This window comes from Budorcas taxicolor, chromosome 15 (assembly GCF_023091745.1).
Source record: "Budorcas taxicolor isolate Tak-1 chromosome 15, Takin1.1, whole genome shotgun sequence".
Lineage (NCBI taxonomy): Eukaryota > Metazoa > Chordata > Mammalia > Artiodactyla > Bovidae > Budorcas > Budorcas taxicolor.
This window is the reverse complement of record NC_068924.1, coordinates 80,248,088-80,262,673: the sequence shown is the minus strand read 5'-3', so window position 1 is coordinate 80,262,673 and position 14,586 is coordinate 80,248,088. Positions and strand designations below refer to the sequence as shown.

The following is a 14,586-nucleotide window of genomic DNA, read 5'->3' as shown; positions in this document are numbered from 1 at the left end:
TTATCTCATAATTATACTTGACACTGTGTACTAAAATACTCCAGAAGTTTTAAATGTAAATATAAAAATACAAGTGAATTCAAAGAAAATATTAAAAAGACTTTTGGATTGTGTAAAACAATATGTTTTGTGTGTAATACCAAAGTCAGGTACCATAAATATCATAGAAAATTGAGTGAAAAAAGGGAAAGTGTTAGTCACTTAGTGGTGTTTGACTCTGCGATTTCATGAATTGTAGCCCACCAGGCTCCTCTGTCCTTGGGATTTTCCTGGCAAGACTACTGGAGTGGGTTGCCATTTCCTCCTCCAGGGGATCTTCCCAACCAAGAAGTTGAACCCAGATCCCCTGCATTGAAGGCTGATTCTTTACTGTCTGAGCCACAATTGAGCACCTAAAAATAAAAGAAATCCATATAGCAAAATCCAACATAAAAAATATTGATATTAAATGATACACTTGGAAAAGATTTAGGAAAATATATGAGGGAGAAAGAATTATGATCCTTGATATGTTAAAAGCTCCTACAAATCAAGAATAACCTACTAAACAAAAGGGTAAAACACATATACAAGCAAGTCAATGAAGTAAATGCAAATAAAAACAATGAGAATGTTTTTAACCTGCAAGATTGTCAAAGAGTAAAGCTAAATAATTATGGGCAGTGTTGAATGGGATGGTAAGATATTGAAAGGTTGTTGTTGAATCACGATGCCAGGATTCTTGGCCCCTGGAGGAGAAGAATTCAATCCAGGGCCAGAGACCCAGGCTTGATCTCTCAGAGCTTTTGTGTAATAAAGTGTTACTAAAGTATAAAGGAGATAGAGAAAGCTTCTGACATGGGCATCAGAAGGGGGCAGAAAGAGTACCCCCTAGTTAGTGTTAGCAATGAAGTTATATACTCTCCAATGAATCCAAAGAATGTCTGGAGGTTGTAAAGACCTCACCAGACCTACTCCCATAATTTACATTTTAAGATAACAGAATTAGCCAGAAGGTTTAATCCAGAGACTGTCCTCAGGCAGAACACATTATTGGTATATAATCCTTGTAAAGAGCAGGTCTACTCCTATAATTTACAGAATTACAGAAGGTTTAATCCAGAGACTGTCCTCAGGCAGGACACATTATTGGTATATAATCCTAAGGAATGTAGAGAAGGAAAAAAATGTTCGTCCTTTCTTCCTCCTTGAGAATTCCAGACCCCTCTCTCCTTGGGGACTCCTAGACTTCTTATCAACCTGCCTAGGAAATGACTCTCTCAAAATTTTATCATAAAATCTTGAATTTGTGTAAACTAGTACCAGTTTTGGAGGAAATGGAAACCCACTCCAGTACTCTTGCCTGGCAAATCCCATGGACAGGGGAGCCTGGTAGGCTGCTGTCTCTGGGATCACACAGAGTCGGACACGACTGAAGCGACTTAGCGGCAGCAGCGGCAGTACCAGTTTTCAGACAACAGTTTGGCAACATCTGTGTGTTTATGTGTGCACACATGTATGTGCAGAAAAAATTGCAAAAATATATCACAAACTATCAAGTGTGCTGCGAAATGGGATCCTCAATGTATTTTTTCACTAATTTTATAGTTTCTTATATTGACTATGAATAATCTTTGTCCAAAAATATGAAACTTTATCCAAAACAAACAGATTTCATGATATTAAAATAGACAATCTTTACAACCCAAGAATCTTTCTGCAGTTTGAAGAAACTTCAAGACAATGGCTGCAGGAAGGAACAATACAACAGTCACCAAATTTATCCTCTTGGGATTTTCGGATTCTCCCAAGTTTAAGATTGCTCTCTGTGCCGTGTTCATGGGGACTTACGTCTTGACAGCGGCCTGGAACCTGGGTCTCATCATCCTGATTAGGACGGACTCCCACCTACACACACCCATGTGCATCTTCCTCAGCAACTGACCCTTCTTAGATTCCTGCTCTGTCACTTCCACAACCCCCAGAATGCTCTCAGACTTCTTCAGGAAGCCTGCACTCACCTCCTTTCTGGGGTGCGCCATGCAGCACCTCTTGTTCTCTCACTTGGGTCTGGCTGTCTCCTGGCAGCCCTGGTTTATGCTCGCTACGTCGCCACCTGCAGCCCTCTGCTCTGCACAGCGACCATGTCCCCCTCTCTCTGCCTGCAGACTGTGGGTGGCAGGATCATGTATAGCTGGATCCCTTGGCTCGCTCGTTCAGTTGTGTGCCTTACTTCAGCTCCATTTCTGTGGACCGAATGTTATCCATCACTTCTTCTGTGACCTGCCTCAATGATTAGTCCTCTCCTGCTCCGAAACCTTCTTGCTACAAGTGATAAAATTCGTGAGAGCAGTGATTTTTGCTGTGATCTCCATCTTAATCATCATGGTATCTTACAGGTACGTCATTGCCACCATCCTGAAGATCAGCTCTGTTGAAGGCAGGGCCAAGGCCTTCAACACCTGTGCTTCCCACCTGAGAGCAGCGACCTTTTTCTTTGGATCAGGCCTCTTCGTCTACACGCACCCCAGAGCTGGCAATTCTCTGGGCTACGACAAGATAGCCTCGGTCTTCTAGACGGTGGTGATCCCCATGTTGAATCCTTTGATTTACAGTCTGAGGAACAAGGAAATCAAAGATGCTCTAAAAGGTGTAAGAAGAAGGGAACGTTTTCCCATTGTCATGGTTAACTAAAGGTCTGGGAGCCTCATGACCTGTCGACTAGAAGTTTCCAGACTATGCAAGGGAAATGAATGTAACATTATTCAGCAGGGTTTCAAGTGAGTCAATCCATCTAAATCCACACTGGCTCAGTGCCGTGAAAATCCTGGAGTTTCTTTCAGTCTTGATCATTGACTCTCCTTTCTTACATCAGCAATGACTTCACAAAGCACTTAATGTATTAATTTTTATGTCTATATAACCTTCAGTTTCTCAGTATTTGACCCTTGCATACTCTTTCAGAATTTCAGACTGCAGGCTGGAGGGGGTGGGAGTAAATACAAGGTCAGGAAAAAATTTTTCTCATACACAACATTGCAAGTAGAACAATGACCGCTTTGTCACAGCCTACAAACTCTCCAGGTGCCTACGCGATTCCAGGTGATAAAAACACGGATGTGGAGAGAAGCATAACTTTACACTTTGACATAACTTGCCTGCCATGGAAAACACCATGAGCAGTGTAGGCTAGAATTTGTTTTCTGGGTTACTGTTTTTAGCACCTAACATCAACAGTTGAATGAACAAGGGGATTTCCATGCTACTATGCTGACCCAGGAGAGCTAAAATACAAAGAAAAGAAGTGATCTTTTGAATTCTGAAGTACATTGACAAGATTCTTTTAAATATACTTTCAAAACTGAAAGTCGCTCAGTCGTGTCCGACTCTTTGCAACCCCATGGACTATCCAGCCCATGGGATTCTCCAGGCCAGAACACTGGAGTGGATAACCTTACCCTTCTCCAGGGAATCCTCCCAACCCAGGGATTGAACCCAGGTTTCCCACATGCAGGCTGATTCTTTACCAACTGACCGTGAGGGAAGCCCAATTGAAAAGATTGCATTTCTGTTATTATGGCAGATGGAATGGTATAGATGTATCCACCACTGTAAAACGACTAAAGACATCGGACAGAATGGTTTTACAAAATATTTTTAAATACACTTATGAGCAGGCAAGGAAAGAAAAGGAAATCTCCAACTTTCAAATATAAAGAACAATCAGGAATGCTGAGAGTGAAGGCAGCCCTGCATATGACTTTCACTTCGGGGAATTTGCTGAACTCTCATGATATTTGGCTTGTTTGTTTATTTTTACTTTTTACTGGCGTATAGCCAGCCGTTTAAGAAGATTGTGATCGTTTCAGGTGAACAGCAAATGTACTGAGCCATACATTCACATGTATCCATTCTCCTCCAAACTCTCCTCCCACCCAGGCTGCCAGATAACACAGAGCACAGTTTCCTGCGTTAGACAGTAGGTCCTGGGTTATCCCTTTCAAATACGTACCCCAGTATGTACATGCCCATCCCAAGCTCCGTAACTATCCCTCCCCCCATCCGCCCTTTCCCTGGCAACCATGAATTCTTTCTCTAAGTCTGTGAGCCTCTTTCTGTTTTGTACACATGCTCATTTGTATCATTTATTTTTAGATTATGCATGTAAGAAACATGATATTTTTCCTTCTCTGTCTGACAGACTTCTTCATTCAGTGTGACAGTCCATGTCACTACAGATTGGCCTGTGTTTCGATAAACACACAAGAGAGACTTGGGGAGAGAGAGAGAGACCAAGCCCAGACTCTCAGGGAGCATTTAATTGGAGACCCAGACATCCATACGAGAGTCCAGCAGACTAGACTTTGGTACGAGAGGAAATTAAGGGGGGAAAAAAATTCTATCTCAGGAAAAAGAGATCTTAACTTTCTGAGGCTTTGTAATCACACACTCTCAGGGAGGTTTGTGGTATGAATTTACACAACCAGTGTAGATAAAGGAACCTTACCTGAGAATTAATTTTAGAGCAACCTCAGCTTGTTAGTACCCCCAAGTACCAATCAAAAGCAAATGCAAATTCTCTCAGGATTCTTAGGAGAAAATCTGAAACCGAAGCTCAGATAATTCTCCCAAACAACTTTCTGAAGAAAACCAGGTCGCACAAATCTTAAAGTACAGAAAGAAATAAGACCTAATGATCGGTCATGTCAGAACTATGAAGTCAGGAAAGGCAACTGTATCAATACACAGATAAATTATAGACGGCTGGTCAAGGATAGGAAGGGGAACTGAAAATCTCTTTAAAGATCAGGAGAATGAGGCTAACTGAGGATTTCTGCGTCTGGCAATGTGCTGAATTATATACTAGAACGACCCTCGTAAGTAAAACAACTGAAATGCTGAATTTGAAATAAAATCATCCTTTAAATGAACTTCCAGTTAACTTCATGAAAAGGAGGAATAAGCTAAGCCCTCAGATGAAGTGAAACCAGGAACCCAGGAAAGTAAACAAGCACTAAAAATAGCTTTTACCTTGGAGAGCCCGCTGAGAGCTGGCCCTGACTTCTGCCACGGAGGCTGCGAGGCTGCTGAAGATTCAGAAGACTCAGCTCACGTCCCGGTGAACTGGAAGGCTACACCCTCAGGATAAAGTGGCAAGGATCCCGCAGGTTATGTTCAAGAACAAAGAGAGCAGTTCAGGGGGAAAATAAAGCACAAGCACAGACCTCTATACAGAGTCAAACCCCGAACACTGAGAACTGGCGGGGGGAGAATAGTCCCTATAAAACAGATCTGCAGGCCCTTCAGATGCTGGCACTATGGGTAAAGAGGGTAAGTCAGGTAGGACTAGCTATGGCCAAACACAGACTCAGTATCAGTCAGACTCCCCAGGTGGCGCTGCGGGAAAGAATCCGCTTGTCAATGCGGGAGGCGCAAGAGATGCAAGTTCGATCTCTGGGTCAGGAGGATCCCCTGGAGGAGCAAATGGCAACATGTTTAAGGACTCTTGCCTGGAAAAATTTATGGACAGGGGAGCCTGGCAGACTACAGCCCAATAAACAGAACTGCAACATCTTCAGATACTGGCCTTCTTGGTAAAGAGGATGAGGCAGTTAGGACTAGCCACGGTGAGACACAGATGAAATCTCCCCTCAAAAGAGATAGTCCCTCTTCAAAGGGAGAAATACTGAGAACAGGTCAGAGACCCAGTGACTCTGAGCACTGAAAGCTGGGGGATTAAAAGGCAGAGGATTGCCATCTGCCGCAACATGGGAGGAGCACGAAGGCACGTGCTGAGCGAGGAAGTCAGAGAAAGACAAGCACATGTGGTCTCACTGCGGGGACTCTAGAAACAAGTGTCTGCAGACACAGACAGTAGATTGGTGTTGCTGAGGCGGGGAGTGGGAGTAGGCAAACGGGTAAAGAGAATTGAAAAGTACGAAATTCCACTTATAAAGTAAATAAATTATGGGGTGCAGAGCACAGCATCTGGAGGAGGGCATGGCAACCCTCTCCAGTGTCCTCGCCTGCAGAATCCCGCGGGCAGAGGAGCCTGGCGGGCTACAGTCCATGGGGCGGCAAAGGGTCGGACACGGCTGAGCAGCTGGGGAGAGAGAGGAGAGAGAGAGCACGCGCGCAGCCCAGTGACTATATGACTGCACAGTATGTTTAAAGTATTGTTAACAGAATAAATCCTAAAAGTTTTCATCACAGATTTCCCCAGTGGTCCAGTGGTAAAGAATCCACCTGCCAGTGCAGCAGACATGGGTTTGACCCCTGGTCCGGGAAGATTGCACGTGCCACGGGGCAGCGGAGCCCGTGTGCCACAGCCACTGACGCCCACTCACCCTGGAGTCTGCTCTGCAAGGAGAGAAGCCGCTGCAGGGGAGCTGGCGGACCCCAGCTGGAGAGTGGCGTCCACTCGCTGCAGTGGACGGAGCCCACACAGCAGCAAAGACCCCAGACAGTCAACGGGAAATGAATTAAAACCATTAAAAAAGCTTTCATCATAAGAAAATGAAACTATAGCTATGTGGTCTTCGATGTTAACTGGGCGCTGGGGTGAGCCCTTCACCACGTATGCAAACGCTGAATCCTTATGCTGTACCACCGAAACGAATATGTTATGTCAATGATGCTTCCAAAAAAAGCGAAAGGGGGTTGATATATCCATGCAGTGGGATGTTATTTGGCCACAAAAAGGAGTGAGGCACTGACATTCGCTACCACGTAGATGAACCTTGGAAACACCGTGACAAGTTGAAAGAACCGCTACCACGGACCATGTGCTGGGTGGTTCTGTTTCAGTGAAATTTTTGGAACGAGCAAATCTATAAGACAGAAAATGGATTATGGGGAAATAATCTAATAATAATAATAATAGTGGTTGCCTAGGGATAAGGGGATGGAGAGGAATGGGAGGTGAATCCTAGTGAATATACGTGAAAATATTTGATTAAAATTAGATTGTGGGGATGGTTGGAAATCTCGGTTGATATACTGAAAGTCACTGAACTGAATGCTTTAAAAGGATGAATTTTATAATATGGGAAATAGACCTCAGTAAGGCTGCATTTGTTTGCTTGTTTTTTAAAGAAAGAGGCTGGGAAGTACACGTGACCAAAGGCAGCAGTCTTGGGAAGACACTCTTTCTGTGGTGCGTATTCCTTAAAGATTTGGTAACGAAAGAGAAAAAGCGAGTGAGCAGGGAAATTAAAGGTCCTAAGGAAAAATTTTAAATCAAGCAAAATGCTCACCTATCTCTGTTTCGGAGTAAAGCGACCGTACAAAAGAAATTGCCCTTCTGAGGTTCGATTCCTGGGTCAGTAAGATCTGGAGAGGGAAATGGCTACCCACTCCAGAATTCTTGTCTGGAGAATCCCATGGACAGAGGAGCCTGGAGGGCTAGGCTTCGCCAAGGGATCTTCCCTACCCAGGGATCGAACCCGCGCTTTCCGAATTGATTGGCAGGTGGATTCTTCACTGCTTGAGCCACCCCGGAGATGTCCGGTTAGGCTTTCATTAACCAGTAGAGGGCGCTCCATCGCAAGACTCTGCTGTCACGGAGGCCTTAACGCAAGACCGGGAGAGCTGCGTCCTGACCTGGACCAGAGAGTGGGGATGCTGACATCAGTGTAACTGCTTGCAGTTTGTATCCACAGACGTTTGGTCTTCGTGACAGCTTGGCTTTGAAGCCCTCGTTTTACAGGTGAAAAAGCAGGACCTCAGCACATGTTTGCAAAGATGAGCCAGGAAACGGGCAACACACGAGGGACAGGGCATGCGTGTGCAACTACGTCATCCAAGGGAACGGAACTTTTCATTAATTCTTACTGGAATATAGTTGCTTTGCAATGTCTTGTTAGCGTCTGCTGTACAGCCACGTGAATCTGATGTGGCTTCCCTAGTAGCTCAGCTGGGTAAAGAATCTGCCGGCAATGCAGGAGACCCCAGTTCGATTCCTGGGTTGGGAAGATCTCCTGGAGACGGGATAGGCTACCACTCCAGTGTTCTTCGGCTTCCCAGCTGGTTCAGCTGTTAGAGAATCCGCCTGCAATGTGGGAAACCTGGGTTTGAGCCCTGCACTGGGAAAATCCCCTGGAGAAGGGCATGGCTACCCACTCCAATATTCTGGCCTAGAGAATTCCACTGACTGTATAGTCCATGGGGTCGCAAAGAGTCTGACACCACTGAGCAACTTTCACTTTCTAAACAGGAACATCTAAGTAAGTATATATATGTATACGTATAAACCTAAGGCGACAGAATACTACCCCTTCTCCCACAGTGCTCCAAACAGGATACTGTTTCTCCCAATAGTCGCCACTTTAGCTGGAATTATCTCTTCAAATATCTTGGCACTCTGTGTCTGAGACAGGCTAAACACATCCACCTCTGCTTTGTGTCTAGGAGACAGTTGTGTTTCTCTTGAATACTTCCACTTCACCCCAAGGGTCCACAGCCTCTCAGTCTCTTACACCTGTGGGTGAAGGTAAGAAAACTCTCACTATGAGAAAATTTCTCCTTGAACAAAGCAGCAAGACCTTTCTAAGCAGCTTTAACCTATTACCTCTCATCTGCAAAATGGATGTTGAAGCATCTCCCACCCTCCTTCATAAGATGCAAGAAGTGGAGACACTCTATTCGAAGAGGTGTGTGCCTGCTCAGTTGCTTAGTCATGCTCAACTCTTGGCGACCCCATAGACTCTAGCCCACCAGGCTCCTCTGCCTATGGGGATTCTCTAGACAATACTGGAATGGGTTGCCATTTGGTGGGTAGAGCTGAAAAAACCAAACAAAAAAAATATCTTCTCCCACCCTGTTCAGCAGGAAGACGATAAGCAAAGACCCCAGGGACACTGTGCCCAGGGTCTGACCCACAGAACTGAGAGGTAATGTGCTAGGCCTATAATTTTAAGCTGCTAAGTTTGTGTTAATTCATTTACACAACAATGAGAAACGAATGTCTTCATTTAATTTTAGTTTGCTTCTCTGGAAAACTACCCACTTCTGAGCTTTGCAGCTGATACCCTGATGAAGCTTTAAAAGTTCCTGTGTAGAAAGATTGTCCTTTTCAATTCAGAAAACAGTCTCCGAGCATCTGCTTGGCGCCGGCACTGGGATGCAGGGAGGCTTAAACCCCGAGGGGCCTCAGAGAGAAGTAATACAGGCAGACACGCAGCTGTTATCTGAGTCAGAAAGCGATGGGTGCCACGCGGGATTAGCAAGTAGCAGCTCTGGGAGTTTAGCACAAGCAGAATCCACACCCAGGCAAAGGTAACAAGAAAGGCTGCCTGGGGCTGGCTGCGGGGAATAAGACAGCCGGTCAGCAAAAGACTTGGGAAGGGTTCTATGCAGCTGCGAACACCTTTGTGGGGTTGTAGACCTCATTTATTTTTTATTTTTAGATTTGATTTATTTTTGCTGCTTCTGCTAAGTCGCTTCAGTCGTGTCTGACTCTGTGAGACCCCATAGACGGCAGCCCACCAGGCTCCCCCGTCCCTGGGATTTTCCAGGCAAGAATGCTGGAGTGGGTTGCCATTTCCTTCTCCAATGCATGAAAGGGAAAAGTGAGAGTGAAGTCGCTCAGTCGTGATTTATTTTTATTGGAGTCTAATTGCTTTACAATGTTGTGTTCCTTTCTGCTGCACGATGAAGTGAGTCAGCTGTATGTATTCCTACGCATCCTGGCTTCCCTCCCCCCCACCACCCCCCATCCCACCCTGTAGGTCATCCCAGAGCACTGACCAGAGCTCCCTGAGCTTTTCAGAAGGTCCCCACCAGCTGTCCACATTACACAAGGCAGTGTACGCACGTCAGTCCTAATCTCCCAGCTCGTCCCACCCTCCCCTCCCCCTCTGTTTCCAAATGTTTGTTCTCCACATCTGAGTCTCTATCCCCACCCGGCAAATAGGTTCGTCTGTACTCATTAAAGAAAGCTGGCACCGAATCCTTTTGAACTCTGGTGCTGGAGAAGACTCTTGAGAGTCCCTTGGACGGCAAAGAGATCCAACCAGGCCATCCTAAAGAAAATCAGTCCTGAATATTCATTGGAAGGACTGATGCTGAAGCTGAAACTCCAATACTTTGGCCACCTGATGCGAAGAGCTGACTCACTGGAAAAGACCCTGATGCTGGGAGAGACTGAGGGCCGGAGGAGAAGGGGATGACGAAGGATGAGATGGTTGGATGGCATCACCGACTCCATGGACATGAGTTTGAGTAAACTCTGGGAGTTGTGATGGACGGGGAGGCCTGGGGTGCTGCAGTCCATGGGGTCACAAAGAGTCGTACACAACTGAGCCACTGAACTGAACGGTACTCATTTAAATAGCTGATCTCATCAGCACCCCACGACTGAGAATAGCACAGGGGAAAAAAGAGGAAAATCACAGGGGTGGTCGTAGGAGCACTTTGAGCCAGAGCGATGGGCTGAAGAACCCGGGAGGGTTTGAGGAACAAGAAGTCCCCACGCGTAGGCTCGCTGAGAGTTGTCCAGTAGAAAAGCAGGAAGTTTCGGTCAAGGGGAATTTAGGCTTTGAGATTAGGAAACTTAGTGGTCTCCCATTATGGTGAGGTCTAGGTTGGGGCTGCCACCTGGTGCTGCTGGGGTGGCCTAGAGATGGAAGGAAGTCAGTGGAGATCTAGAGGTCAAGGCAGAGTGCAGCTAGAGACTGGCAAGACATCAGCCTGAAAACCATCTGGCTTATCTTTGTGGCTGTCCTCGACCAGCTCAGTCCAGTCGCTCAGTCCTGTCCGACTCTTTGCAAACCCATGGACTGCAGCACGCCAGAATCCCTTGTCCTTCACTATCTCCCTGAGTTTGCTCAAACTCATGTCCATCCAGTCAGTGATGCCATCCAACCATCTCATCCTCTGTTGTTCCCCTCTCCTCCTGCCTTCAATTTTTCCCAGCATCAGGGTCTTTTCCAATGAGTCAGCTCTTTCCATCAGATGGTCAAAGTGTTGGAGCTTCAGCTACAGCATCAGTCCTTCCAGTGAGTATTTGGGTGTTATTTCCTTTAGGATGGACTGGTTGGATCTCTTTGCAGTCCAAGGGATTCTCAAGAGTCTTCTCTAACACCACAGTTTGAAGGCATCAGTTCTTCGGTGCTTAGCCTTTTTTTAGGGTTCACCTCTCACATCCATACGCGACTACTGGAAAAACCATAGCTTTGACTAGATGGACCTTTGTCAGCAAAGTGATGTCTTTGCTTTTTAATAGGCTCTCTAGGTTCTGGTAGAGAGAATGAAGACCAATTCTAGATTTTCAAGACCAATGAATGATTCAGTAAAATAAATAGACACTTGATGTCCCACTGTCTCCTCGTTTCCTCTCCCTCTCCAAACCATCAACATCCACGTAGCCTAAAATGTTCCCTATTCATCTGGGTTTTTTATGGCTTCATAGACAAGGCCTTTCCCACCATCTGGACTCCAGCTGGAGAGCCCTCTCCAGAGAACATCTATCAGCCTGACTGCCCGAATCCAATCCCAGCTGTCTTTGCTCCTTGAAATTCAGCCCACTGACAAACTGCTACTTTTAAACTCAAGCAAATTCAGAGAGGTTGTACGTTTGCCAAGCAACATCAGCTCTGGGTCATTTTAAGTTCTGTTTTTAAGGGACAGCTCCACGTGGCAATACACAGTTAACCAGATGCGTGATTTCTAGTGGCTCCATGCTTGTGTGAATTCTGCGTCCCAGAAAAACTTCTTTAGGGAAGTCTGGGGGTGGGCTCTCTCAGCAGGGGATACCACAGCAATGTGGCTTCCCAGAAGAGCCTCCATCCTTGCCAGCGCTCCAAACAGGATCAGAGCCTCTAAGAGAATAGACAATAGACGCTGTGTGTGTCTGAAGGGCCACATCTGCCTGACACATGGAGTTGGGAAACTATTTTCTAGGTTTTACCATGCTGGTTTATAGGTCTACTCCAAGACTGCAAAATGGATTTCAGAGAGTACCTTCTCCCTTTACCCCGGATTCCCCCAAAATAAACTTCTGTGTTATTTTGGGGGCTTCCTGGTGGCTCAGCTGTAAAGAGCCTGTTTGCCAATGAATGACATGCAAGAGGCTGTAGGCTCAATCCCTGGGTCCAGAAGGGCCCCTAGAGAAGGAGATGGGAACCTGCCCCAGTGTTCTTAGCTGGAAATTTCCAGGGACAGAGGAGCCTGGCAAGCTACAGTTCATGGGGATGCAAAGAGTCGGACACAGCTGAGGAGGCCCACACGCACGCATGCATGTTATTTTCAATGAGCTAAAACAGTTATGGGCAAAGGCAGACAAGACCAGTTTTAAGCAAAAACATAAAGTCCTATCATGGTGTCCTCTGTACCACCTCTTCCCTTCCTGATTCTGGGTTCCCTGTTCCTCCCATCATGCTTGCCTCTGTTGTTCTCATCCAGCCTTTCTGTGTCTCTCATGATTGGAGGCACAGGCTTAAATTTTGGTTCTGCCCATGACTAGCTGTTCTGTGAGCAGCCACGACTGAGGACCACTGCTGCAGAGAATTCCTCTCCAAGGTCTTTGCTTCAGTCTGCAAATCTATTCCAGTTTCTCCACCTTGAGAATTCTTTCCCTTGACATTGCCAGCTGTGGCTCCTGCTTTCCCATTCCTTTCTCTTCTCTTGCCGCTGAAATGGGATCTTATTCGTTTCCACACATGGCTTTACTCAAAGCCCCTCTGGAACCCCACTCTAGACATCCCATCTGGGATTGATAGGCTACTATTGAGACTGTGCTTGGAAGATCACCACATTCTTCTTGCCCCATCCAAAGGCCTTTCATTTATATTTTTTCTTTGACTTCCAGGACAGGTTCCCCAAGCATCACTGGGAGGATCAGGCTAAGAAACTTGAATGTCATCAGGCTATTAATGAACAGCAGTACTGATGAATATTCTTGGGCAAGGCATAACATGATTGGACCTGTGTTTAGGGAGGCCCTTCTTCAGGTTAAGGAGGAAAGGGTGAACTAGAGAGAGTCTGAAGGGAAAAAGAAGGCAGTTGGAAGACTTCGGTAGACCATGAACAATCAGGTTCAAATGGTCTGACCATAAGGGGCTGGTATGGAGATGCCTTGAAAGAAAAATTTGCTTCTATTGATGATCTGCTTATTCTGCAAGTATCAAAAAAGAAAGAGAGTCCTTTCTGAAATTTTGCCTTGACAGGGAGGGAGGGAGATAGGCAGGGATTTTTTAAAAACGCCACACTCTTCCAGTATTTCATCCTTATACCCTTCACTCTGCAATGAAGAGTAAAAGGCTAGAGGGGTTTGGGGATTTTATTCACATATCTTTTTAATCTAGAAAAGAGTAACTACATACAAACTACTGCATTGCCCCAGTATTAAGCCTTAAAGGGTCCCCAAGAATGTAGGTCGTAGGCTAAGAGCTGGGAATGTCGGGAAGGGGCGTGATTTTTTTTTTAACTTCACAGTGGGAGGTTTTGACCCTGAAAAAAGAGCAGTGGGTGGGGTCTGGGAGTGGAGACAGGAAAAGGGAGCAGATTTTTCTCATCTGGATGCAGCTTGAAGAGCTGCCAGCAAAAACAGGGTGCAGCTGCCATCTTGCCCAAACCCTCAAATGAGGCCACAGGGCCCCATGGGCTTGCACAATACCCACTTCCTTCTGGTTTTTTTTTTTTTTTTTTTTTTGGCATGTTCTTTTACCAGACACACAAATAGACTTCAGATCTTTCCAAGTGGGACATTCCATAAACCATAAACAAAGCATGGACATGAAGGAAATCTGGTCTTAGTCAAACACCAAACTATTATTTTTGCATTAAACTCCCTGCACATAGATTTTTTTTTTTTTTAATGAAGTCTATCAAGTGATGCTCGCCATTGCCATCGATTTCTCAAGTCCTCATGTTGGCAGGGCAGGGATGGGGCGGGGGCGGCGCGCAGCAGTGGGGTGTGGAGGACTGAACGTGGACGGATGGGCCGGGGGCGGCGCGCAGCCGTGGGGTGTGGAGGGCTGAACATGGACGGATGGGCCGGGGGCGGCGCGCAGCCGTGGGGTGTGGAGGGCTGAACATGGACGGATGGGCCGGGGGCGGCGCGCAGCCGTGGGGTGTGGAGGGCTGAACGTGGATGGATGGGCGGGGGCGGCCGCAGCCGTGGGGTGTGGAGGGCTGAACGTGGACTTTGGATTCTGGAAGACTTCGGTGCAGATTCCAGCTCTACCACAGCCTCTCCACAGACCTTATCAGGCACTTCTCCAAAATGCCACCTTCACATCTGAAAGTGCCTTAAGAATGCTTTTCACTGGGAGCTACTATGAGGATGTTGCAAAAGAAAGGATATGAAAGGTGCGATCCACACAGCCAAAAATGGTAGTACCTGTTGGTCTTCTTTCCTCTTCCTCCTTATTGTACAAAATCATGGAGTTTAAAATTTTAAAGAACCAATAAGGTCAACTAATTCAGATCCACTCTGTCCCTCTCACTGCTGCTGTTCACTCCCTAAGTCATGTCTGACTCTGCGACCCCATGGACTGCAGCACGCCAGGCCCCTCTGTTCTCCATTGTCTCCTGGGGTTTGCTCAGATTCATGTCCCTTGAGTCAGTGATGCTGTCTAACCATCTCATCCTCTGCCACCCCCCTCT

The 14,586-nt window shown here is 46.3% G+C and overlaps 1 pseudogene; it reads left to right on the top strand.

Moving 5' to 3' along the window:
- The first annotated feature begins 1,722 nt into the window (after window positions 1-1,722).
- Window positions 1,723-2,673, top strand: LOC128060011 (olfactory receptor 1440-like; annotated as a pseudogene).
- Window positions 2,674-14,586: the final 11,913 nt, after the last annotated feature.